At 34.0% G+C, this 12862-nt stretch overlaps 1 protein-coding gene across 3 annotated transcripts in view; it reads right to left on the reverse strand.

The window, feature by feature from the left end:
- TBC1D5 (TBC1 domain family member 5) overlaps positions 1 to 12862 on the reverse strand; it is a 558005-nt gene that overhangs the window by 483580 nt on the left and 61563 nt on the right. For all 3 annotated transcript variants that reach the window (XM_081234126.1, XM_081234127.1, XM_081234125.1), the window contains exon 2: positions 11574 to 11636. The gene's annotated coding sequence lies outside the window, so the exon portion shown is untranslated. The remainder of the gene's footprint in view (positions 1 to 11573; positions 11637 to 12862) is intronic.

Raw genomic sequence — 12862 nt, forward strand, 5'->3', positions numbered from 1 at the left:
AAATTCCAAAATGTTCACAAATAAGAGAGTACCATTTTCAAGACTCAATACTTCACTGTCATTAACTGAAACAATTACATAACAACCTGGGCACAAAAGCAAATTGTTTACATCAAGTCAAACCACGTCGTACTTATGCACAGACCCAGTGCACTTGTTGCTATGGCAGAATAAACCCCCAGAGAGCATAGGTCCTAGCCTCCCACAGGTGAAAATAAAAACAAAAATGGTAAACCTGGAAAATGTAACAAAGGCATATTTTTCAAGCAAATATCAAAAAAAAGATAGAGATGTTATTTTTTTCATATGGGTCGAAGAGAATAGGAGGATGTTTTTTTTAAAAAAGCAGCAGGACAAGGCTGTCTGCAGGCTTCTTTGCAATTGGCTTTAAATGTCAGAGGAACTTCAGCAAGAAAAGATAAAGCAATGCACACTCTAGTGGCACCAAATGGCCTGAGGATGCCGCCTAATGCCAGCACCTGGACACAGTGGCCTAAAAGTTGATGGCAGCTTGTCCCACGTGCTGCAAACCGTGAGCCCGGCAGAGCCACAGGGATATTCTGTGGGAAAAGTCTGGGCAAAGTAACCTGACCCTTAAATGCCCATCCAAAGACAGACCCAAACTGTGGTACTGGTGTTGTCCTATTAACGAACAATTAAAATTAATAAACCAGATGTAAAATCAAAAGCAAGGGATAGCTCAGAAACAATGTTGGGTAAAAAAGATAAAAAGGCAAACTGCATAAAGACTAACAGAATATTTCAGTTTAGTAAGAACACTCAATGAACACATGAATGTAGGTATAGTCTAAAAACACGGACAGAAAGGACATAAACCAATTCCAGGGTGATGGTTATCTCTGGGAAAGGGAGGACTTTAAAATGTTTTTTGAAAATATATACAGCAAATGTCAATATACAAATTCTGCATGGTAAATACAAGGTTGCCTGTTCTATTCATCCTCTGTACTTTTGTGAATACTTGAACGATTTCTTAAATATTTTAAATCTAAGCCATGTTGTACATAATTTTCTTCCTAAAAATTAAAGCAATTTCACAGTATTTTTACCTGAAACATGAGGGTCTACCTTTTTCAAAATCATTGCTTTGGTTGGTCTCCATATTCAAAAATTTTTATATTCCAATCTAAAAAAACTAAAAATTCTACCCTCTTTTCATAAATGATTTGGCTTAGTAACAACTTCAAATCATTAGTTCTCAGGAGACTCCACGGTTTATTTCAGACTTGAACTGAGGGATTCCACCACACAGACCTCCTAAATGAAGTTTAAAACATTCTTCCCTGGCCTCTGAATAACTAGTTTCATCATTTGTTGTAGAGCAAACAGGCTGAAGGACCTGACTCTACTCCTGGGCTCTAACTTCCCAGTGGGAGCCTATCAATTCATTAGTGAATATGTTCCTTCTCATTTTCTCTGTTTATGTGAGGTATTAAACTTATGTTTAAAAAAAAATTCCTAGTAAGTCTTTAGATGTATGTAACGAAACCTTACTCTAAAGAAATCAGGACCACAGTGACAAGCTTTCTATCTTGTATTAAAATTATCTGTAGTCAAATTTAAGTTCAGCCTCATTTCTTTATAGGCCTTTGGAAATTTGACAGGTCATCTACAACTAAATAGAAACAAGATGCCTCCCATTTACAATCATATTTGTACACGAAAACAAAAGTTTAATACACTTTTTGTCACCATGAAGGAAATATCAAAGATACTGTTAATAGTCACCAAAACTGATCAATATTCTCTCAAAGTAGCAACCATCTGATTTAAAGAATTACTGGCTTGTTATCTTAAACAAGAAATTATGTTCAACTTATACTGATGTTTTCTATCTGAAGCGTGTCATGCAATATTGTAATTTATCTCATAAATCTACTAGAGTGTGATCAAGTTCTATCAACTCTGATTGGCATAAATTTGAAACAATGAAGCAATCACATCTGTTAAGCAGTTTTAGCTTGCTAGACAACATTTTTAAAGTTTATAGAATAACATAATTATATTTTTTCTCCATAAGACCTTCCTGTAGCTGATTTCAGCTTTTTCATAAAGTTTTGTATGTGTACTGGGTTCAGTGGGATACAGAACAAAAGATAAGAAAAGGAGATGGAAGAAGTGTGGGAGATGGATTGACAGAGATGGTTTAAGTATGAATTTCAAACACTCAGAAAAATATTTTAACAAAATTCCAAATGAACTACAAGGTGTCAAGATAGGGGAAAATAAGTTCCTTTGAATAAAAAGTATATAGTATATCTAACTTTATCCTGAAACTACTCCTTAAAAATATGAATGTTGAATTTAAATGAAAATACATGGGCATAAAACAAAGAATTCAAACCATGCTTTATGAAACAAAACACTATTGTACAGCAAAATTTACCACCTACCTTTTTTGGTGCAAAATTCCTAATTTTTGAAACTTAAATGATTATTATGAAAACATTATAATAGTATGTATATAAGTTAATAGGTGAAAAACACAATATTCCAGAAGTAATTCTATGTAATTTTAAAGACATTTCAAATTAGCAAATGAACTCAAGGATGAAAATGATTAGGCCCTAAAGATATACGGGGTGTACAGGCTAAAATGACAGAAATATTAAAAATAAAATTTAGGACACTGTTGAGTAACTTCATCAAGTTATTGATCCTATTGCTTTATATCATCATGACTAAGATGTGACTTAAGAGGATGTGAACATTCTACTAAATGTTAGCTAATAATAGCTAAATTATTATTATAAATCCCATCTGGGCCATTCATTGACAGTTAATCATATACAATGTTGAGACATTTCTCATCCTATTGAACTTTGTACTTGCCACTCCTTACATGCATACATCTTCACTCCAAAGTGATACCTCTTCGACCTCCCTTCATACCAACCAGGGCCTTGTACGTACTCAGTACATATTTGCTGATTGATTTATTTTAACTTATATGAAAACATGACTCATGAGTCAAACAGTTAAGATTAAAACAATTTTATTCCCTACCATTAAAGTTGAAAGAAATTAATAAAACAAAACAATATTACGATCAAAGGAAAACTTCCCAGAAAGAGACAATAGGTAATTCTGATGGTGGAAAGTGAACTCAAGACAGTGACAGAGGTCTTTTAATGAAATCTTGTGCTAATTCAGATGTTTTCCTTTTGTCTGTGGATATGGCAGGCTTTCACAAAACAAGTATATCTTATTTTCTTAGAATTTTTCAATTTGGAATTACTGGAATGCTTTGCTAACCAATAACAAAACTTTTTTCTCCATTCTTGCTTCTTTTCTATGATTTTGTTGTACTCTCCTTAATATATAAAACTATCCACTAGTCATCTATTTTCTTGTATCCTGTAGATTAATTTCTAATTAAATACATAAAGAAATTGAAGCTCTCATGACTACTCTGTAATTTAGCTTCAATATAAAGACATTTTTTGATTACCGCAGGATACTAACAATACTAATATTTTATTCAAAAAAAGTAAATCTCCATTGTTTTATTTTTTAATCTATCAAACATTCACTGAATAGGATTAAAGTAAGAAATAATTATAATTCTTCTGATAAAACGTATTGTTGCTACCTATTATCAACCTCATTTCTGTATTTTATGTTTTCATTCAAGAAACATTATGCTTTGCACATAGGCACTGGTAAAAATAAGACAATTCGTGTTTTTATTACAAAGATAAGCAATGAACTAATTATTACAACATGGTATAATATGTGTTCTACAAAGGTTTGTGGAAGGTGAGGAGATATCACTGAGGAATCAGGGAAAGCTTTCAAGAGCTACATCCTGCAAGTTGAGTAAGCCAGAAAAAGAGGTACGGAGTGAATAGCACATAAAAAGATAGACTGGGGCTTCCCTGATAGTGCAGTGGTTAAGCGTCTGCCTGCCGATGCGGGGAGACGGGTTCGTGCCCCGGTCTGGGAAGATCCCACATGCTGCGGAGTGACTGGGCCCATGAGCCATGGCTGCTGAGCCTGCGCGTCCGGAGCCTGTGCTCCGCAATTGGAGAGGCCACAACAGTGAGAGGCCCGCATACCGAAAAAAAAAAAAAAAATCACAAAAAAAGATAGACTGAACAAAGATTAACTACATGCCACGTGGGTTTATTTTCTCCTTCCCCAAACCCCAAAAAGATCTCAGATTTTTGGAAAATAAATGATTTATCAAAGGAAGTAACTCATAAAAGAACGTATAAAAGACACTGAGGAAAAGGCAAACCATTTTGCCCACAGTCCAGGAACATTCAATCTCACACATCCCACCTCTACTACCCTGGTGTAGAAAAATGGAAACTACAAGATATGGAAACACAGACTTAGCTAACAAACAAACAGGGGGAAGAAAATAACTTCCTCAAACTGAAGGACTTGCTTCCAGAATGAAGGAGTCCCCAGAAAATCCAGCATAAACAATGAACAAAATCCACTCCAAGGCACATCATCATAAAAATTCAGAGACAAAGATTCTAAAAGTTTCCATAATTATAAAAACAAGTCATGTACAGCAGAAAACAATGCAGAAGGGGGAAAAAAGGCAAGGAACCTCTCAGTAGCAAAACTGAATGCTGTGAAACAAAGTCTTCAAAATTCTAAAAGAAAATTATGCTGCAACGTAAAATTCTATACCCAACCAAACTACTAATCATGTCTGACAGTAAAATAAAGACACTTCAACCCTCCCTAAGATCTTTTTCATATAATGAGGAAGTTAAACCAGAAAAAAAGACGATGAGTTGGGATTCACATATAAGGAAAAGAGAAAAGCTATCCAACCTCCAAGGATATCAAATCTGTGACTTTCTTCTAGAACACATGAGAACACCACAGCATAACTCTGAATGAAAATGGCAGTAGCAGTTAAACAAATAGGAAATAATACCAGAGGAAGCAATGAGAAGCAAGTATTCTTATATTATACACCTACTACACTTCAACTAAAAAAAAAAAAAGGAGCAAGTATTCCTTGAGCAAAGATGCCATTGAGATTAGAGGGAACCCCCATGACAATGGCTCTTAGTCTTCAGATGACAGTCCCTACATTACACCAGGATCAAATGACTGCCAACTGTTGCACATTCATCTCTCAAGTTATGCTCACATGCACTATAAACAGTGTCACTTTGAAGATAAGCAAAACCATATTATACAAAACTGCATGTACACACACACACACACACACACACACACACACACACTTTCATCCAAGATAGTGTTTAACTGTATTACTTTATAATTAGGCTTCACTTAAAAAGCCAACAATAAAATGAGTGTGTAGGGCTTCCCTGGCGGTGCAGTGGTTGAGAGTCCGCACTTCCACTGCAGGGGGCGCAGGTTCAATCCCTGGTTGGAGAACTAACATCCCACATGCAGTGTGGTGAAGCCAAAAAATAAAATAAAATAAAATAAATTCTAAACCATGTTATTAATTAAAAAGTAATTTATAATGAAATATTTATTTCATTACATAAACGTTTAGACATAACTACTTAAGAAGAGCAAATAAAACAGTCACATATTTGCATCTATATATAATAAATAAGTTTGGATCTAAGAGGAAAAAGATCACAAGTCATTCTCTATAAGTACCAAAAAAATGAAACAGGAGAGGTATAAGAGAACCCTAGAATAAAAATTAGTATTGAGATAAGTGATTACAGATAAAAATTAAATTGAATATGAAAGAGAAAGATAGAAATAAGCTTAAATGAAATAAAGATTAAAATGTCAAGACAAATTACATACTGTTGAAACAGAGAAAATTATGAAATGTGGTTATTAGTACAACTGACCTGGGTCTTATTTCTAAGTGTAGTGTCAAAATAATTACCTATACTAAGGTTGTTACACTGCGGTTACAACCTATCCCAGAAAACCTACCACACTGTCAAGGAATTAAGTCTCTAGTAGTTTAAAATACTACAATAAAGACTATACCCCCCCAAAATATTGCCAGTGGAGTGGGTAAAGAAATTTAAGAAGTTACAGAGAATTTGTATAATAGATTGCTTATTGGAGATGGTACCAGAGTAATAGCGGTACAACATAAAAATATAACATAAAAATAAATCATTTTAAAATATATCTTTAACAATGCATTTATTATCATTCTAAAACAAAATTTTAATATTTAGGATGGCAATCATGAAATATCTTAAACAATCCTCATTAACTAATAAAATTCAATTAATTTAATTTAGATCCATTAATTTAAAATTTAGTTTGTTATTAAAAGAGTCTTAAATATCCTGTTACATATTTGCAACCAGTGTAACAGAGCTTCCAGTAAACTGCATTGCTGAACTGAAAACTTTTCACCTAAATACCTAGTTAGAAATGCTATAAATCAGGAAGTGGAAGAATGTGTGAAGTAAGTACAATTTTGAGAGAATTTCTTTATTCTACTTAAGATTCCCCTCAACACAAACTTCCCCTAAAGTATCAGATTGCTCATGTACCATCTTACAAACAACTATCAGTAATATTACATACTGAAGTATTACCGCTTTATCTTTGAAGAGAGTTTAAGCAAGCAGACATTCAAAAGTTATGTGGTTCTCAGGACAATTTTCTGTAGTCTGAGACTGTCCCACGCACTGCAGGACACCTAGCATCCCTGATCCCCACCCATCAAATGCCAGAAACACTCCTTATAATTATTGTGACCAGCTAAAGTACTCCTCCTTAATTTCCCAAATTCCCCTCATAGGGCTTTACCACCCTTGTTTGGAAATCATACTCTAGAAGTCTTATAGAAAGAAGCATGCTATGGTGTGGAACTATATGAAAAAATGTGTTTCAAAAACAGAAAGAAACACTTTTATCAATTATACTAAAAATTATAACTTGCAGTTTTATCCTCTTCCAAACATTCTTTCTTCAGCCTATATTTTTTGGTATTGTGTACTGAGGCTAACTTAAAAAGATTTGTTAACCACTCTAGAACAGATGTATATTCTCTTTATATGTTTTTTAATAGAAAGCTTTCCTATATATGACCTTTTCAATACTCCAACTTTTACTTAGCTGAATTAAAGTCAAAAGTAGAATCTAATCAATAGATTGTACATGTATAGGCATGCCATGCTTCTATAATTTCATTTGTGTGATTTTATTTTCTGTTTTTGTTGTTGCTGTGTGGTTTGGGTTTAGTGTTTCATTGAGCAGCATCAATACTAAGGTGGTCAACACTAAGACACTGCGTTTAGTCAGGGCAGCATTCAGTATTATTAAAGACTGTTATGTGTCAGTATTACCTAGTGCCCTAAGAAATCCATGCAGTACAAGACTCCCCTTTTTTACTCTGCAAACTCTAAATTTAGTAAGGTTCTATTTAATTAGTACAGGATTCAAATACACTTTCATGCCAAATTTTGCAATCACACGGGAGGTAGGGGAAAGATATTTCAAACACTTACATGGGAACAACCTTAGGTTGCTGTCTTAAAATATCAGTGCAGGATGCAAACTACTTCACAGACTATCCACAAAACGGATGAGGTGTGAAAGAAATTCTGTGCTTAACGTGACCTTTGGCTATACTTTTACTTGTCACAATTAAAAAGGAGGTACTCTCAGAGCCAACACATAAGCTATGTTATTACTCTTACAATTATAGTAGTATTTTGCCAAGTGCTTCATATACTGTGACAAACTCGAGGCAAAATATACAAAAGCTCTTACCTTTGTTACAAGGCCTAACAGGCCTTACTGAACAAAAAGAGTGCTGATATTATACATATGTATGGATAAAAGCTACTGCATAAGAATTTTTCTTTTTAATGTACATTCAAATACATATATGCCAGTGTGGTTACCTAGTTCAACTTAAAAAGTCATCTATTCTCTAAATGCAAAAAAACTTGATATTTAAATTTAATACCTAATTGTGACTTTCTTAAATACATGTCGAGAAGGAATTAAAAAGAAAACTATACAAAAACTAAAAACCTTTAAGCAACTCTCTTCTACAGATTCCTATTTTCCCACACAGAATTTCACCAAGGAAAAAGTTGTTTTCAAAAATGCTTTGGCAAACTGCCAACTTATCAATATAAATGACATGTAACATGATTTTTTAAGAAAAAAAAACTACTGGATCATCTAACATAAAATTATAAATTCTGAACATATAACAAATAGAATTAGTTTTCCGTACAATGTCAAATATACCATTTATCAAAAGATTTACAAAGCAAAACAAGTGTTAAAAATCCTGTAATGTATGATATGAAGAAAAACTTTATAACTATATACTATATTATGACCAACTTTGCCATACTCATCTTTCTGTTCCCAATAGTAATACCTCCTCTTTATTTTCACCTTGAAAATAGGTTCCAAAAGCTGTAAAACATCAGAGTCACCCTTTATAAAAGTCATAAACACAAACTGCCTAGGTTGGCTAACAAAAACACATAAATACTTGCCATAAAAGAAGTTTGTTTTATCATAAAATATTTTTTAAAATATTGCATGTGAATTAAGATTGCTCTTAAATATGCATTATATACACTGTTAGGGACTACTCAATAGGAATCTGAGATGTTACTAGGGTGACCAGAGGTCCCAATTGGCCCAGGATGGTACTAGTTTACGCCTTTTGTCCTGGCATTCATACAGATGCAATTATTTATGGCACTCACACCAACATCACCCAAGATTTGACCTAACAGAGCCCTGGAAATGGCCTTGGGCCTAAGAGTCAAAAGAAGTGATCTGAGCGTTAGACATCCACCAGGCAAACATTCAATCTCCCTGAGGCACAAATTCTTCTTCTGTATTTAATTCGGATCCACTATACAGGATTATAAGAAGAATCAAATCAGAAAATTCAAGAAGCTCAAGTACTACCTACTGTTTAAAAAAGATAACCAAACGAAACACAAACTGAATATACTTAGCAAGTTAAGTCTATCAGAGATATAAATAACTACAGTCTCTATAAACAAATAAACAAATGAAAACAACTCAGGTGAAAAACTACATTACAGAATTGTAATGTAGCATAATTACATTACAGATTTGTAATGTAATACAACAAATAAAACTACATAAAACTACATTAAAACAACAATAAAACTACATTACAGAATTGTAATGGGCTAAGAAGGACCTTTGGGAGTCAGACTAAATGAGTCCCAATTGCAGCGCCATCACTTACTGTCAGCTGTGTGGCAATGAGCAAGTTACTAAGTCTCTGTTTCTTCATTCATAAAATGAAGATAATAACTGTACTTCTCTCACTGGAAAGAGTAACAAATAATCCACGTAAAAGATGATGTGAGCACTGTGCCTGCACATAATAAGTGCTCAGTAAATGCTAGCTACTATTATGACAATCTCCATCAACATCTCTTTTCAAAAACAAGTCCTAAGAAATTATTCAGGAGACAATTTCACATATGTGTGCATGTGTGTGTGTGCACATATGTGTATCTGTATCTTCCAATTAAAGATCACTTGGATGACACAGCTACATGTTACAGTGTGGGCTGGGTATATTACACAACTAGTATAGGAGATCTTATTCAACATTGGAGAAGGCAGCTTTTTCCTCTGAAAGAAGTCCACAGTGGCATCCTGAAGCACACTTTAAAATAAAATTCCATATCTAACAATATCTGTGGTTGTTCCTCTAGAGAACAGAAGAGTCACAGACATGTACAATAAACACATTTTTAAATCCATGTATATAAATCAAATGAAACCGCTTCCTTTAAGGCAAGCATATGAAGATACTAAAGCAATATCCCAATTAAACATTCATATAGTCAATATTTCAAAATAAGAAATTTGGGTTTACATATGCACAGTTTAAAATTCTATAGTGAGGGCTTCCCTGGTGGCGCAGTGGTTGAGAGTCCGCCTGCCGATGCAGGGGACACAGGTTTGTGCCCTGGTCAGGGAAGATCCCACATGCCGCGGAGCGGCTGGGCCTGTGAGCCATGGCCGCTGAGCCTGCGCGTCCGGAGCCTATGCTCCGTAACGGGAGAGGCCACAACAGTGAGAGGCCCGCGTACAGCAAAAAAAAAAAAAAATTCTATAGTGAAACCTGTCTACAGAGATCATTTTCCCTATATTTCAACAGCATATACTTCAACTTGAAATGTACAATGCTGCTTCTCTCTGAAATGTTAAAACTGTAAAGTACACAGTAATTCACTGCAAGCAAACACAGGAGAAAGACTATGTTGTACATATGATACCCTTTAACCCAAACAATTACTTTAACTTATTCATTAAACCCATTCAAAAAGAGAACACTAATAACTTGTGCTACCTTACGAAACAGAGTCAGAACTAAGAAGAAATATTTTATTTGGTTAAAAATAGAAACTTCACATAAGAGAATTATTAGGTAAAGACATAGAAATTATAGCTGGCATTTATAAAAGACCCTTGTACATTTTTAGCTCATTAAAATAAAGTGGTATAAAACTTTCCATAAGAGATATGGTATAAAATAAGTATGTCACTAAGACTGATATAAAAATCTATATAAACGTCATGCTGTTTTCCAAATACACATATAACAGGTATTTAAAAAAACAAAGGGCTACATCAGTCAAATTTATATCTCAAGAATCCAAATCTAAGTTGGACTTCATTTCTCTGAGCTTTCCTAAAAATGTTCCAGTAGTAAAATAGTTTTGCCACTAAAATAAAATAACTAAGACTCCATTATCTATTCTATAGCAAGTAAGAAATACCGACCTGCCCTTTAGAGATACCAAGGATAATGGGACTGAGGTTTATATGTTCTGTCTCAGTTTACAGGCTATAGGCTATATCATTAATTTGTAAGTGACTCTACAATAAGTATGCACACAGCAAACAAATATTCTATCACGGGTAACCCTAAACAGGTAAATTTAGAGCTAAACAAAGCATAACTGAAATTTTATCACTACCATAAATTACTTTAAAAAAAAATCCCTGGGCATTGCAATGCCTTTTGCCTTAGAGCTAATACTTTAATTTTAAAGAACCACAAAGAAAAAAATCAAAACTAGTCAGTAACAATGCAGCAACTAAAAGCAATAAACTCAAAATTAAGTTATAAATAATTTAAAGCATGTCATGAAGATGTATTAATAATTCATCAGATAAATAATTTACTAAATAATCAAATAAATAAATAATGAAATACATAAATAAATCAGCAAATAAATAATTCTGCAAAATAACCTAAACAATAAGTCACCCAAACAAATCACAAACCTACAAAACTACAATGATTCTTTGGATTCTGATAGTTTTAAATAAGCAAATGTACATAAACTAGATCAATCCTTGCTAGAATTAGAAATATTTTTCAATGCTATTTGTAAAATCCTCATCTCAGTACATAAGAATACATTTTCAATTTTTAAAAGACTGCATAGGATTAGTTCTTATAAATTATTAACATGATTATAATATATCCTCTTCTATATTTTCCATATAATAACTCTGCCTAACATATTTTCCCCCAAACAACTGGATACTTAAAATATTCTTAATTTACAGTTCTTTTTCAAAGCAATACTTACAGTACAATAGTGCTACAGTCTTTCTGATAGCTTTCCTATCTTCACCAAGTCTCTGGAAATTTTCTGCAAGGGACAGAACAGTTAGAATAACGTTAATTATTATAGACAGCATTTCATTCACTGGTGAACAATGCTTTATAACTCTACAAAGTAGCAATGGGAAGTGGAGGTTATTAGTTGTGAACTTTGTCAAGTTTTTAGAAGTCTTAAGTGGACTAAGCACAAGCTGATAGAGGCCTGGCTTCCTCTAATGGAGCTGTTACAATTGGAGGGATTTCAGATGTGAAGACAAAAACTTCGAAGGTCAAAGCGACTGGCTGACATCTAATGCTATCAACAATGTGAGAAGCTCACAGTCCTTGAGAGAACACAGGAGATCACTTAACTGTTACAATGTGAATGCGGTGACAACCTAATGGGAGCACCACAAAGAGACAAAACACTGATCTCATAAATCAGTCTTCATTTAACATTTATTTCAGGTTTTTATCCACCCACAGTATAGTACTCTTGAAGTTCATAAATAGCAGATCCTAAACTGTGATAGCCTTTCCCACAGAAATAAGAACTTTGTAATGAGTGTTTGACACTTTCAAGGGAATAAATCCAAACAGTATAGCACAACATCTGAAAAGAAGGAAACTAAAATTAAAATATTTTGATAATCTAGCTCAATGAATTCTCAAAGCAACTTAGGTAATATTTTACCTATTTCACAATCAAGGAAAATGAGGCTCAGCAAGAGTCTGTATGCTGCCTGCGGTCCCCAAGGGGCAGGAAGATTCTAACTTTTTCTACAGCACTTCATGCGAAGGGCCACTGAACTACAGGCTCCTTCAATTTGAGCCCACCTTAAAAATACAGCAAATCCTAAAGCTTCGAAAACTGGTTAGAGCAATGGTTTTCAACTGGGGGTGATTTGCCTCCCAAGGGACATTTGACAATGTCTGGAAACATTTCTGGTTGTCACAACCAGAGAGTATTACTGGCATCTAGTAGGTAGAGATCAGGGATGCTGCTAAACATCCTACAATGCACAGGATAGTCTCCCACAACAAAAAATTATCTGCCCTAAAATGTTAATAGTGCTGAGGGTGGGAAACTCTGGGTTAGCATAAAAGGTCTTTCAGGGCTGTGCAGATTTGCTTTTATAAAATAATACACATTTGGTTCAGGGATATAAAGTCTTTTTTTATGTGTGTGGAACACCCTGGATAAAAATGTGTATACTGTGGAGAACAGGTGTATGGGAACTCTTTGTACTTTCTGCTCAATTTTTCTATAAACCT

The sequence above is a fragment of the Mesoplodon bidens genome, assembly GCF_964165515.1.
Source record: "Mesoplodon bidens genome assembly, chromosome: 5".
Classification (NCBI taxonomy): Eukaryota; Metazoa; Chordata; class Mammalia; order Artiodactyla; family Ziphiidae; genus Mesoplodon; species Mesoplodon bidens.